Source organism: Bos indicus, chromosome 6 (genome assembly GCF_029378745.1).
Source record: "Bos indicus isolate NIAB-ARS_2022 breed Sahiwal x Tharparkar chromosome 6, NIAB-ARS_B.indTharparkar_mat_pri_1.0, whole genome shotgun sequence".
NCBI classification, from domain to species: Eukaryota; Metazoa; Chordata; class Mammalia; order Artiodactyla; family Bovidae; genus Bos; species Bos indicus.
In genome coordinates, this window is record NC_091765.1 from 115,331,157 (window position 1) to 115,343,404 (window position 12,248).

The 12,248-nt window shown below is 53.0% G+C and overlaps 1 long non-coding RNA gene across 1 annotated transcript; it reads left to right on the plus strand.

Moving 5' to 3' along the window:
• Positions 1-8,414: 8,414 nt before the first annotated feature.
• On the plus strand, positions 8,415-9,957 carry LOC139183556 (uncharacterized). Its single transcript, XR_011567051.1, has 3 exons — positions 8,415-8,481; positions 8,801-9,071; positions 9,413-9,957. It is a non-coding gene; the product is annotated as an uncharacterized lncRNA (long non-coding RNA).
• The last annotated feature ends 2,291 nt before the right edge of the window (positions 9,958-12,248 follow it).

Genomic DNA, 12,248 nt, shown 5'->3' on the forward strand with positions numbered 1-12,248 from the left:
TTTGAGTGCACTATAAAAACCCTGCGGTTTTACTTCCCCTCTACTGTGCTTAACGCTGACTTCCCAGTTTACACCTCTTGTTTTGTCTTCAGTTCAGTTCAGTCGTTCAGTCGTGTCTGACTCTTTGCAACCCCATGGACTGCAGCACATCAGGCCTCCCTGTCCATCACCAACTCCTGGAGTTTACTCAAACTCAAGTCCGCTGAGTCGGTGATGCCATCCAACCATCTCATCCTCTGTCATCCCCATCTCCTCTCAACTTCAATCTTTTGCAGCACTGGAATCTTTTCAAATGAGTCAGTTCTCTGTATGCAGAGTTCTGCCTATCAGTTCTCTGCAGGTGGCCAAAGTTTGGAGTTTCAGCCTCAGCAACAGTCCTCCCAATGAATATTCAAGACTGATTTCCTTTAGGATGGATTGGTTGGATCTCCTTGCAGTCCAAGGGACTCTCAAGAGTCTTCTCCAACACCACAGTTCAAGAGCATCAGTCTTCAGCACTCAGCTTTCTTCATAGTCCAACTGTCACATCCATGCTTGACTACTGGAAAAACCATAGTTTTGACTAAACAGACCTTTGTTGGGAAAGCAATGTCTCTGCTTTTTAATATGCTGTCTAAGTTGGTCATAACTTTTCTTCCAAGGAGCAAGCGTCTTTTAATTTCATGGCTGCAGCCATCATCTGCAGTGATTTTGGAAACTGCCCCCCGCCTCACCCCCCCGCAAAAAAAGTCTCTCACTGTTTCCATTGCTTCCCCATCTATTTGACATGAAGCGATGGGACCAGATCTTCGTTTTTTGAATGCTGAGCTTTAAGCCAACATTTTCACTCTCCTCTGTCACTTTCAACAAGAGGTTCTTTAGTTCTTCTTCACTTTCTGCCATAAGGGTGGTGTCATCTACATATCTGAGGTTATTGATATTTCTCCCGGCAATCTTGATTCCAGCTTGTGCTTCATCCAGCCCGACATTTCTCATGATGTACTCTGCATGTAAGTTAAATAAACAGGGTGACAATATACAGCCTTGATGTACTCCTTTCCTGATTTGGAACCAGTCTGTTGTTCCACGTCCAATTCTAACTGTTGCTTCCTGACCTGCATACGGATTTCTCAAGAGGTAGTTAAGATGGTCTGGTATTCCCATCTCTTAAAGAATTTCCCACAGTTTTACACATAGTCTGATATTTATTGTGAATATAGATGATTTTAATACTTTCGTCTTTTAACCTTCCTGCTGGGGTGGTTGATTTACCACCTTTACTGTACACTTGCCTTTACCAGTGAGATTTTTTTCTCTTCTGCTGCTGCTATTTAGTCAGTAAGTTGCATCTGATTCTTTGTGACCCCATGGATTGTAGCCCGCCAGGCTCCTCCATCCATGGGATTTTCCATGCAAGAATACTAGAGTGGGTTGTCATTTCCTTCTCCAGGTGACCTCCCAGACTCAGAATGGAACTCAGGTCTCCTGTTTGGCAGGCAAATTCTTCACCACTGAGCCACCTGGGAAGACCCTTTTCCTTTTCCAATTTTCATATCTGTTGTATGGTCTTTTCTGCTTAGAGACATCTTTTTAATCTTTCTTATAAAGCCAGTTTACTGGTGCTGAATTCTTTTAGCTTTTGCTTGTCTATAAAACTGTTTAATTCTCCTTCATGTCTGAATTAACCTTGCAGGTAGAATATTCTTGATTGTAAGTTTTTTCCTTTCAGCACTTTAGATATGTCATGTCACTCCATTCTGGCCTCCAAAGTTTCTGTTGAAAAGTCAGCAGAGAGCCTTATGGTAGTTCCCTTGTACATAACTTGTTGTTTTTTCCTTGATGCTTTTAAGATTCCCTTTTTATCTTTAATTTTTTTATATTTAATGACAATGAGTCTGTGTGTGGACCTATTTGGGTTGATCTTATTTGGGACTCTGTAGTCAAAGCTATGGTTGGACCATAAAGAAGGCTGAACACTGAAGAATTGATGCTTTTGAGTTGTGGTATTGGAGAAGACCTCTTGAGAAATTTGTATGCAGGTCAGGAAGCAACAGTTAGAAATGGACATGGAACAACAGACTGGTTCCAAATAGGAAAACAAGTTTGTCGAGGCTGTATATTGTCACCCTGTTTATTTAACTTCTATGCAGAGTACATCATGAGAAATGCTGGACTAGAAGAAACACAAGCTGGAATCAAGATTGCCGGGAGAAATATCAATAACCTCAGATATGCAGATGACACCACCCTTATGGCAGAAAGTGAAGAGGAACTAAAAAGCCTCTTGATGAAAGTAAAAGTGGAGAGTGAAAAAGTTGGCTTAAAGCTCAACATTCAGGAAACTAAGATCATGGCATCCGGTCCCATCACTTCATGGGAAATAGATGGGAAACAGTGGAAACAGTGTCAGACTTTATTTTGGGGGGCTCCAAAATCAGTGCAGATGGTGACTGCAGCCATGAAATTAAAAGACGCTTACTCCTTGGAAGGAAAGTTATGACTAACCTAGATAGCATATTCAAAAGCAGAGACATTACTTTGCCAACAAAGGTCCGTCTAGTCAAGACTAGGTTTTTCCAGTGGTCATGTATGGATGTGAGAGTTGGACTGTGAAGAAGGCTGAGTGCCGAAGAATTGATGCCTTTGAACTGTGGTGTTGGAGAAGACTCTTGAGAGTCCCTTGGACTGCAAGGAGATCCAACCAGTCCATTCTGAAGGAGATCAGCCCTCGGATTTCTTTGGAAGGAATGATGCTAAAGCTGAAACTCCAGTACTTTGGCTACCTCATTCGAAGAGTTGACTCATTGGAAAAGACTCTGCTGCTGGGAGGGATTGGGGGCAGGAGGAGAAGGGGACGACAGAGGATGAGATGGCTGGATGGCATCACTGACTCAATGGACGTGAGTGTTAGTGAACTCCAGGAGTTGGTGATGGACAGGGAGGCCTGGCATGCTGCGATTCATGGTGTTGCAAAGAGTTGGACACGACTGAGCGACTGATCTGATCTGATTGGAGAAGACTCTTGAGAGTCTCTTGGACTGCAAGGAGATCAAATGAGTCAATCCTAAAGGAAATTAGTGCTGAATATTCATTGGAAGGACTGATGCTGGAGCTGAAGCTCCAAAACTTTGACCACCTGATGCGAAGAGCTGACTCATTAGAAAAGACCCTGATGCTGGGAGAGATTGAAGGCGGGAGGAGAAGGGAGTGACAGAGGACGAGATGGTTGGATGGCATCACCGACTCAATGGACATGAGTTTGAGCAAATTCCGGGAGATAGTGAAGGACAGGGAAGCCTGGTGTGCTGCAGTCCACGGGGTCACAGAGGGTTGGACAGGACTGAGGGACTGAACAGAAACTTCCCCCATCTGGATGTTTGTTTCTTTTCTCATGTCAGTTTTCAGCTCTTATTTCTTCAAATTTCTCACTTCTCTGGCCCATTCACACTACCTTCCCCTTCTAGGGTTCCTGAGTTATTACACTTGACATTGTACCAGAGATCTCTTAAACTATCGTCATTTTCAAAAATTCTTTTTTCTTTTGTGTGTTCAGCTTGGGTGACTCTCACTACTCTGTCTTCCAGCTCGCTGATCCATTCCTCTGTGTCATCTAATCTACTGTTGATTCCTTCTAGTGTATTTTTCGTTTCAGTTATGTTGTCCTTCAACTCTGCTTGGTTCTTCCTTATGTTTCTAACTCTTCACTGAATTTCCCACCGTGTCCATTCATTCTCCTCCTGACTTTGTTGGACTTCTTTATGATCACTGCTTTTACCTGTGTATTGGGTAGATTACCTCCACTTTGCTAAGTTCTTCTCCTGGGATTTTTATCTTGTTCCTTTGCTTGGAACATTCTCCTCTGTGGCCTTATCTTCTCTCAGTCTCTGTTTCTATTTGTATGATTTTTAGGCTGGTTATGTTTTCTGATCTTGGAGAAGTGGGCTTACGTAGGCTGCATCCTATGGGGCCCAGCAGCACAGTCCCATCTGGTTCACCAGCGCCGTATGCTCTGTGCTCGAGGGGTCCCCCGTGTGAGTGGCACGCCTCTGCTGCTGCGGTGGGGCTGACGCCTGTGGGCGCACAGGTAGGTGATGCCAGCCCCTGGCCCGGTTGGCTGCCAGGCCCTGCCCTGTGCAGAGGCTACTGGCCCACTGGCGGGCAGGTCCCAGCGCAGCTGGCTGTGTGGCTCAGGGGGCCCTGGAGTAGATATTCCTCAGTTACATCATGTTCACGTCTCTTGTGCACGTTTATGTTTGGTTATCTTATTGTTTTATCATAATTTTAAAAAAATATGTATTCTGGATACAAATTCTATACCATATGTATATATGTATATGAAAGAAAGTGAAAGTCGCTCAGTCGTGTCTGACTCTTTGCAACCCCATGGATTATACAGTCCGTGGAATTCTCCAGACCAGAATACTGGAGTGGGCAGCCTTTCCCATCTCCAGGGGATCTTCCCAACCCAGGGAGCGAATCCAGGTCTCCAGCATTGCAGGCAGATTCTTTACCAGCTGAGCTACCAGGGAAGCCCCATATATGTGTATATATAGTTAGTATTTTCATGTCCTGTTAAGAATTTGCCTATCCCAAGTTTATTGATACTTTTTGTAGTTTTGTATCCATGCTTAGTCACTCAGTCATGTCCAACTCTTTGCAATTGCATGAACTATAGCCTACTAGGCTGGTCTATCCATGGGGATTCTCCAGGCAAGAATACTGGAGTGAATGGCCATTCCCTTCTCCAGGGGATCTGCTCAACCCAGGGATCAAACCTGACCCAGGGATCGAACCCTGCAAGCAGGTCATTTACCATCTGGGCCACCAGGGAGGCCCAGCTGTTACATTGAGGTCTGTGGTCTGTGGGACGTGCGTGGGAAGCACGGGGATAGGAGGATGGCTCGCCTGAGGCTGCATGTGGGTGCCCGGCTGCGAGGGGCTGCGTGTCTTGTGGGAGTCATAACGGCATCTGGGGAGAGTAGAAGGGGTCAGAATCCTAGATTGGCCAGTGACGGTCACATTGAGCATTTTCAGAGGCAGGGCTTCGTCATCGATGAGGCATGTCCTCAGTAGGTCTGCACAGTATCCTGACTCGGAAAAGAGCTGGACAGGATTTCTTTGTTCTGCTGTGCAGGTGAAGAGGGCGAAGCACAGGGAAGTTCAAGGTCACACAGCCGGCGGGGCAGAACGAGGGCTCGCGCCTGCCTCTGCTTTTCTGCTCCAGGGCGGCTCTGCCCCCCATCAAGGCTCCCTCACCTGCTCCGTTTTTACTTTCACCTTGGTCCACCTCCTCCCTTCACCAACCTGGTACATCTTGGAAATGCCCCATGCGTGCATTTCTTTATTCACTGAACAAACAGTAAGGCCCGACTTTGGCCACTGTGGGGATCAGAGCAGGTGACAGGTGCAGTGAGCTTGGGTGAACAGTGGGTCCCCACCAGGCTTGCTGAGTCTGTGAAACAGCTGTGCTCCCTCTCGCAGGACAGCGGCTGCACCAGGCCCCCAGAGGGGGCCACTCTAGGCCTCTCTGCTCATGCCCTGACTCAGCATTATCTAGGGCTGTGTGTGGGTCATTATGGGACCACCAGGATCAGATGGCACACAAAGCAGGATCACTAGAGGGGGCTTCTTTACAAAGGTAGGGTTGTAGAGGACCATGAAGGAGGGCTTAGGGCCAGGTTAGTAGCAGCCGGGCTGTTACCACCTCCAGTCCTGGCGGGATAAGGGGAAGGGGGCAGTTATTACAGCATGGTTGGGGGGAGGGGGAGGAGGGGGAAAGGAAAGAGACGGAGGGAGGAGGAGACAGAGAGAAAGGGGGAGAGACCTTCAGTTCCAGGCACTCCAGCTCCAGGCGACCTCACAGGGGAGCCCCAGGGCACTGAGGACTCTGACCTTGTTCCCCCTTCTCTCTGGTCTCCACTGGGCTCCCAAGTCGAACTGGAAGACACAGACCTCCTGGGACGAGAAGATGATAAGGAGGGGAGTTCTCAAGCTGCCCTGGAGACCGAGTGGCCTGAATGTCCCTCTGTGACGGTTTGACTGTAAATACGCAGAAGAGCCTGCCACCCGGGAAGCGTGAGGCTCCTGCCAGCAGGATGCATCCTGTCCATGGAGGTGCAGCAGGACCCCTGGGGCTTAGGAGGGGCTGGACGGCATCAAGCCCTGCGGGACAACCTCGCTGTGGACTCCGGGGTGGGGTCTTCACTGAGTGAAGCCCCCTCTCCTCCTCCACCAGAAGGGCTGGCTTAGGCTACAGGAATGACACGCTCGATGGCTGTTCATCAACCAAGTGGACCTCTGTGATTCCCGCAAGCGGTTGGAAACAGGGGGCTACATGAAAGGCATGTGGCTGGAGCTGCCTGGGATCCAAGAAACAAGCCTTCTTCAGCCCCAGTGGGGAGGAGTTCTCCCGCGAACACGCTTGAGAGTGTGGGGGCCCGGACATTTGAAAGACATTTCAAGACATCTAAAGAGCAGCAGAGACACGTGGGTTTGCTTAGGCCCTGACCGAGCCGTCTTTCTTGTGGGATTCGGCCCGTTCTCTCTTGGAGCCCAAGGAGCCAGGAGGGAAAATGAAAAACAAAGTTTTCAAGAATTATCGCAGCTTCTTCCCTTCCTTTGCCGCCTCTCCTTCCCTTTCAAGTTGACAGAAAGGAGCGTTGCCCTTCCCAGATTTTTTTTTTTTTCAAACGTGAAATGGAGCATTCCCGCCGTCTCGGGCCCCACATTTGATTCCGATTTACGCCCGGATTGTGATGACAAGCGCCCCCGGCCGATAATGGACGAGGCCGCGCTGGGGAAGGCGAGGCTCCGGGTCCACCCGGCTCTCCGCCACAGCCGTCACTCAGCTGGCCCTCAGGTGTCTGTGAACCCCGCCCCACGGGCAGGGGAGTCGCGAACCCACAGCGGCCAAGAGAGCCTCTAGGCAGGGTCAGGGGTCACTGTCAGGGTCAGGAACCAAGCGGGCTCGGACAGCCATGGAGGTGGACGTGACGGGCATTTAGATGAAGCGACCCAATGGAGGTCAAGAGGGGTCCGGGGAGCCTCCGGCCAAGGCAGGCTGGGCCGCGGTGGGCCCGGAGTCTGGCAATGGCCCAGGTGGTCATGTCTGCCCCGGGGACCAAGCCAACCCTAGGCCGGGTTTGATTCTGCTCCTTCTCCAAGGCCTTTGCCCATTAACTCGATTGGTGGTTTCCCACTGGGAATCTGGTCTGCCTGTGCTTCTCTTCAGCCAAGAGAGAGAAATAAACGTGGCTCTGTGTCCCCGCAGAGCCTCAGTCTCCGAAGGCCTCGCCTGTTTCTGCTTCCCTGTGGCTGCTCCATCCTGAGCACGTGCTGGTCTAGCCTGCTGAGGACGAAGGGCGTGCTGAGCAGAGCGGGGCCCCCAGGTGACTCCCCCCGACCACGGCTGGCCCAGACCTGCAGCGCTCCCCAGCTCAGCCACGCAACCCCTGTGCTCCCCGTCCTTGGCCCTGTGTCCGGCGCGGTCTGTGTGCGGCACAGGCTGATGCTGACCCCCAGCGGGCGCGTGCCCCTGCTGTCCTGCCTTCTCCTTCTTCACTCCCTTTCCACCTTCCGGTCAGGCTCTGGGCTCCCTTGAGGGTCACCCCTGATGGGGTCCCTTCCTTCACGAGGACCCTCAGGTTCGCAGTGTCTGGCTCTAACCCACCCCGGACTGCAGGACAGAAAGCTACGTGGAGAAGGAGCCCCAGATCCCTAAAGGGTGCTGGCTTTGGAGGTCTGCATCCCAGCTCAGCCAGGTAGCCCCAGGGACTCAGGCACTGACAGCTTTCTGGTGGGTGGAGTATGGATGCCAGCTAGCACCAGCTTACCAAACTTCAGTGCACACGGCACCGGCTGAATACAAGGTGATAGGCATGCAGCTGGCAGCGATAGAAGAGGCCCTGAAGCGGAGCCCCCCAGGTCCAGCAGGCCGTCAGCCTGGGCATCGCTCTAGCCCCTCTGTGCGGGGATGTCAACTGGGTTCGGCCAGATCGGCCCTGCCTCTGGGGGTAGGGCGCAGAGAGACACTGCCAAGTGCAAATTTGATAACCAGACGCCGTGCTGAGGCTGCTGGACAGCACAGGCTCCTTTGATCCTGGACTGTCTGGGCCAGCCGCTCTCTAGCTGCCCAGGGTCTGTTTTCCATTTTGAGTTTGGCTGGCCCCCTCCTTTATGGAAGATCAGTTTCAGGCCCCAGCAGACAGAGCAATGAGCAGGAAGGAAAAGCATGCCTCCTTCCCTCTGGGGTGGTACCCTGTCCACTTGGCCCCTGGGGTAAGAGGGGCCCTGCAAGTCCCCTGAAAGGCAGGAGAGTGGCTGTGGGTTGGAGACAAAGGTGTCACAGATGGGAGGTTCCTGGGTGGCTCTGTGGCTCTCAGTGTGGTTACTATGGCCACCGGCAGCATGATGTCATGTGGAGGCTCTGACACTCAGTCTCCTTGAGCCTCCAAGAGGCTCAGCTGAGCAGCAGATGGAGATTTGAGGATGGGCACTGACATGGTGAAGGAGGCTTTGGGGGTTGTTCAAGGAATCTCTGTTGAATAAATTCATGGGTGGATAAGCAGAGGGTTGGGTAGGTGGATAGATGAATGGGTGAACGGATGGATGGGTAAGTGGATAGATGGGTGGATGGGTGGGTAGATGGATAGATGAATGGTGAGTGAGTGGATGGATGGACAGATGACCATGTGGGAGACAGATGAAGGATGGATGAGTAGGCGGGTAGATAAATCCCCCCTTGCTTTAGCTTTAAGGAAGGGGGCTAAGATGTCATCATCTACACAAAGAAATTAATCAGCCTGCCCTGCTCCTCTCCCAGGGGTGAACAGAACTGACCTGAGAGCCAGGTGGGGTGACGATATGGCGTCATGAGGAGACACGGGAACTTGGAATCAGAATTGGAATCTTGGCCAATCTGAGCTCTCTCTGTGGGCAGTCTCCAGGACGTCAGCTCCACGGATGAGGGTCTTCGTCTCCCTGGCTTGTCTCTGTGCCCCTGCACCTCTGCCAGGACAGAATGTTTGTGTCCCTCAAAACTTACATTGACGCCCTAACCCCCGTGTGATGATACTGGGGGGCTGGGGCCTTTGGTAGGTAATCGGGCGCGCCCTAACCCCCGTGTGATGATACTGGGGGGCTGGGGCCTTTGGTAGGTAATCAGGCGCGCCCTAACCCCCGTGTGATGATACTGGGGGGCTGGGGCCTTTGGTAGGTAATCGGGCGTAGATGAGGTCGTAAGGGTGGGGGGCTGGGGCCTTTGGTAGGTAATCAGGCGTAGATGAGGTCGTAAGGGTGGGGGCTTGGGGGGCTGGGGCCTTTGGTAGGTAATCGGGCGTAGATGAGGTCGTAAGGGTGGGGCCCCCTTGCTGGGATTAGTGCCCTTGTAGGAAGAAGAGACACCAAGCTTGCTTTCTGCCTTGTGAGCACGCAGGGAGAAGGTGGCCCTCTGCAAGCCAGGAAGTGGGCTTCCACCAGAAACAGGAGCAACCAGCGCCTTGATCCTGGGCTTCCAGCATCCAGAACCATGAGGTCCAAATTTCTGTTGTTTCAGCCCCTCCATCTGGGTCTTTTGCTACGGCCGCCTGACCTGACGAATACAATCACCCACAGCATCTGGCACGCCGTAGCTCTCAAAAAAGACATTCACTGACTGACACAGTCACTCTGAGCTTCAGTTTGCTCGGCTGCAAAATGTGGGTAATGGCGGCCACTCATCCTGGAGAGCTGACGCGAAGTTGGCCGCAGTGAGCAAGGGAGCTGGCTGTGTTGACCGCTTATGATCATGCTCTCGTAGCAGATGATTCCTGTTATTGTCATTAAATGAAAGACAACAAGAGCAGGGACAGGACCACATCCTACCTGACAGTGAATTACAGGACACGTCCGGTTTCCCACACAGGAAGTCTGCCAGGTGGATGGTCTTAGGGCGGGCTAGTTCATTCCATGCTGTCGTCCTTCTGACTCTTCTTTTCTGAAGTCCACCATGTCTCTCCTCACGGACCCAGAAAGGCTGCCCCTGCCTCATCCACCTCCTTGACATACCTGGGGACAAGGCAGGCAACTCTGCATGAGCCACTTCCCCTGTCTTGCCTCAATTTTCCTATCTGTCAGATGGGGTCAACAATGGCCCTTGCTTTATATGACTGCTGTGAAAATCAGGGGGAAATGTGCTTGAGGAGCTCAGCTCTGAGCTCTGTGTGTGGCTGCAGTGGGTACTGGCTGTTAGGTACAGAATCGGGAGGAAGCCTCCTGCCTCTCACACCCAGCCTGCTGCACTCTGCTCACATCACAGTCACGACCATGCACACATCAGGCCCTGTGTTCAAATTACCCAGTATTCCTCTGCACTTGGAAGCTTCTTGTGAAATGGTGAATTTGTTTCCTGGGGCTGTGGTAATAGAAGGCCACAAGCTGGGGGACTAAACACGGCAGAAATCCATTGTCTCACAGCTCTGGGGGCCGAAAGTCCAAGATGAAGGTGTGGGCGGGGCCAAGCTCCCTCTGAGGGTGTAGGGGAGGCTCCTTCCTGCTTCTTGCAGCCCCTGTGCCCCGGCTTGCAGTTTTATTGCTCTGACCTCTGCCCCTATCTCCAGCCTCTGTCCTCCCTGGGTGTGTGGTTAAATGTCCCCCTGCTTCCCTCCGATAAGGACATCCATCCTTGGATTCAGGGTCACCTGCATAACCCAGGCTGCTCTCCCCAAGGCAAGATCCTTAACTCAATCCCATCTGCCAAGACTCTTTCCCCAAAGAAGGTCACATTACAGGATCTGGGGATCCGGATGTAGAAATATGCGTGGGGGCGTTACTCAGGCCGCCTTGGGATGCCAGCACTCTGGTAGCTGCAGAGCTGTGGTGCTAGGACCCCGATGCATGACCTTGAGCTGCCCACCTTCCCGATGCGAGAGCAGAAGCGGAGGTGCTTGTGCCCAGGATCACCGTGGTCCCCCCCTGATCTGCTGCCCCTTGCTGGACCCCCCAGGAGTGGAGGCAGGTGGACAGGGAGGTGGCAACACAGCCAACTGGGGAGCACAGAGCCACTGATGCCGGGGGCAGGATGCCGGGCTGCCCAGTGCTGTGACAGCACTGCTGGGGTGGAGCCAAGACGGGGAGGGGGACGGATTCCCAGATCACAGGGAGATGCTGCCAGCCACAGGGGCACATTCAGACGGCCCCTCCAGGAGCAGAGAGGACTTAGAACTCAGGGACGGAGTGTGAGGTTCGACGGAGAGGTGGGGAGGGTGGCAGGGCAGCCTGGGGCTCCGACGTAAAGAAGGCTGCAGGTGGGTGGTAAGTGGCAGGTGGAGAGCCTGACTGGACCGGGCAGGGAGAAAGGTAGGCTCCACCTGGCCCCCTCCCTCCACAGGTCCTGTCCCTCCAGGGGTTGCAGCTCCCGGCCTCCCTGTCTGGGAGGAAGGTACCCGCTCCGGGGCTGCTGGGAGGAGAAGGGTGCAGAAGGGCCAGGGTGCCGGCGGCCCCGGGCAGACGTGGGGTGGCAGCTCTGTGTCCATTTCATCACGTGCTCTCATTCCGGGTAGAGCCTGAGACTCTGCCGTGAGCTCAGCCACTTGCTCCAAAGGAGGGTACCTGGATGGAGAGCTGAGCCTGTGCAGGGACCCCCTTCCTGCTCAGAAGCCCCCTCCAAAGGGGCCCCATTCTGTTCCTCCCCCTCCAAGTCTGGGGGCCCTGGGTGATTCTTCGGCAAGAGACGCTCCCGCTCTCTGAGGAGGACGGGCGGCTTGCTGCAGGGCGGGGTGGGCCTGGGCTTTAGGATGAGGCCTGGGGCTGGGTCCTCATGCCTCCTACCAGTCCCTTGACACAGGCAAGGCCCCCACTACCCCTGGGGCACACGGGGAGCCCGCTGGTGGTTCCCAGGCCTTCCTGCCGTGAGAACCAGGTGAAGGCCAGGCTCACACAGCTCCATCTAGTTTATCCTGCCCTTTGCATGAGTGATTCTGAATTGAGAGTTATCAACAACAACAAAGGCATCATTTCACACACAGAGATGAGTTGAGAGGAGAGAAGGTGCTTTGCTGATGCAGTTCCTGTGAAGGAGCCGGACCAAAGTGTGGCGATCATCTTTGATCAAACAGGGCATATGGCAGAGCCATGACCCCTCTCTGAACCCGATGAGAAGACAATCAACCACACACGTAGTGGGCAAGGGTCTAGGTCCGGGGGAGGGGTCAGCCTGGGCCTGACCCTGGCGAACTTGGTCAGGTCACTGCCACATCTAGGCCAGGGTCCTCCACTATCAGCTGTAAGTGTGG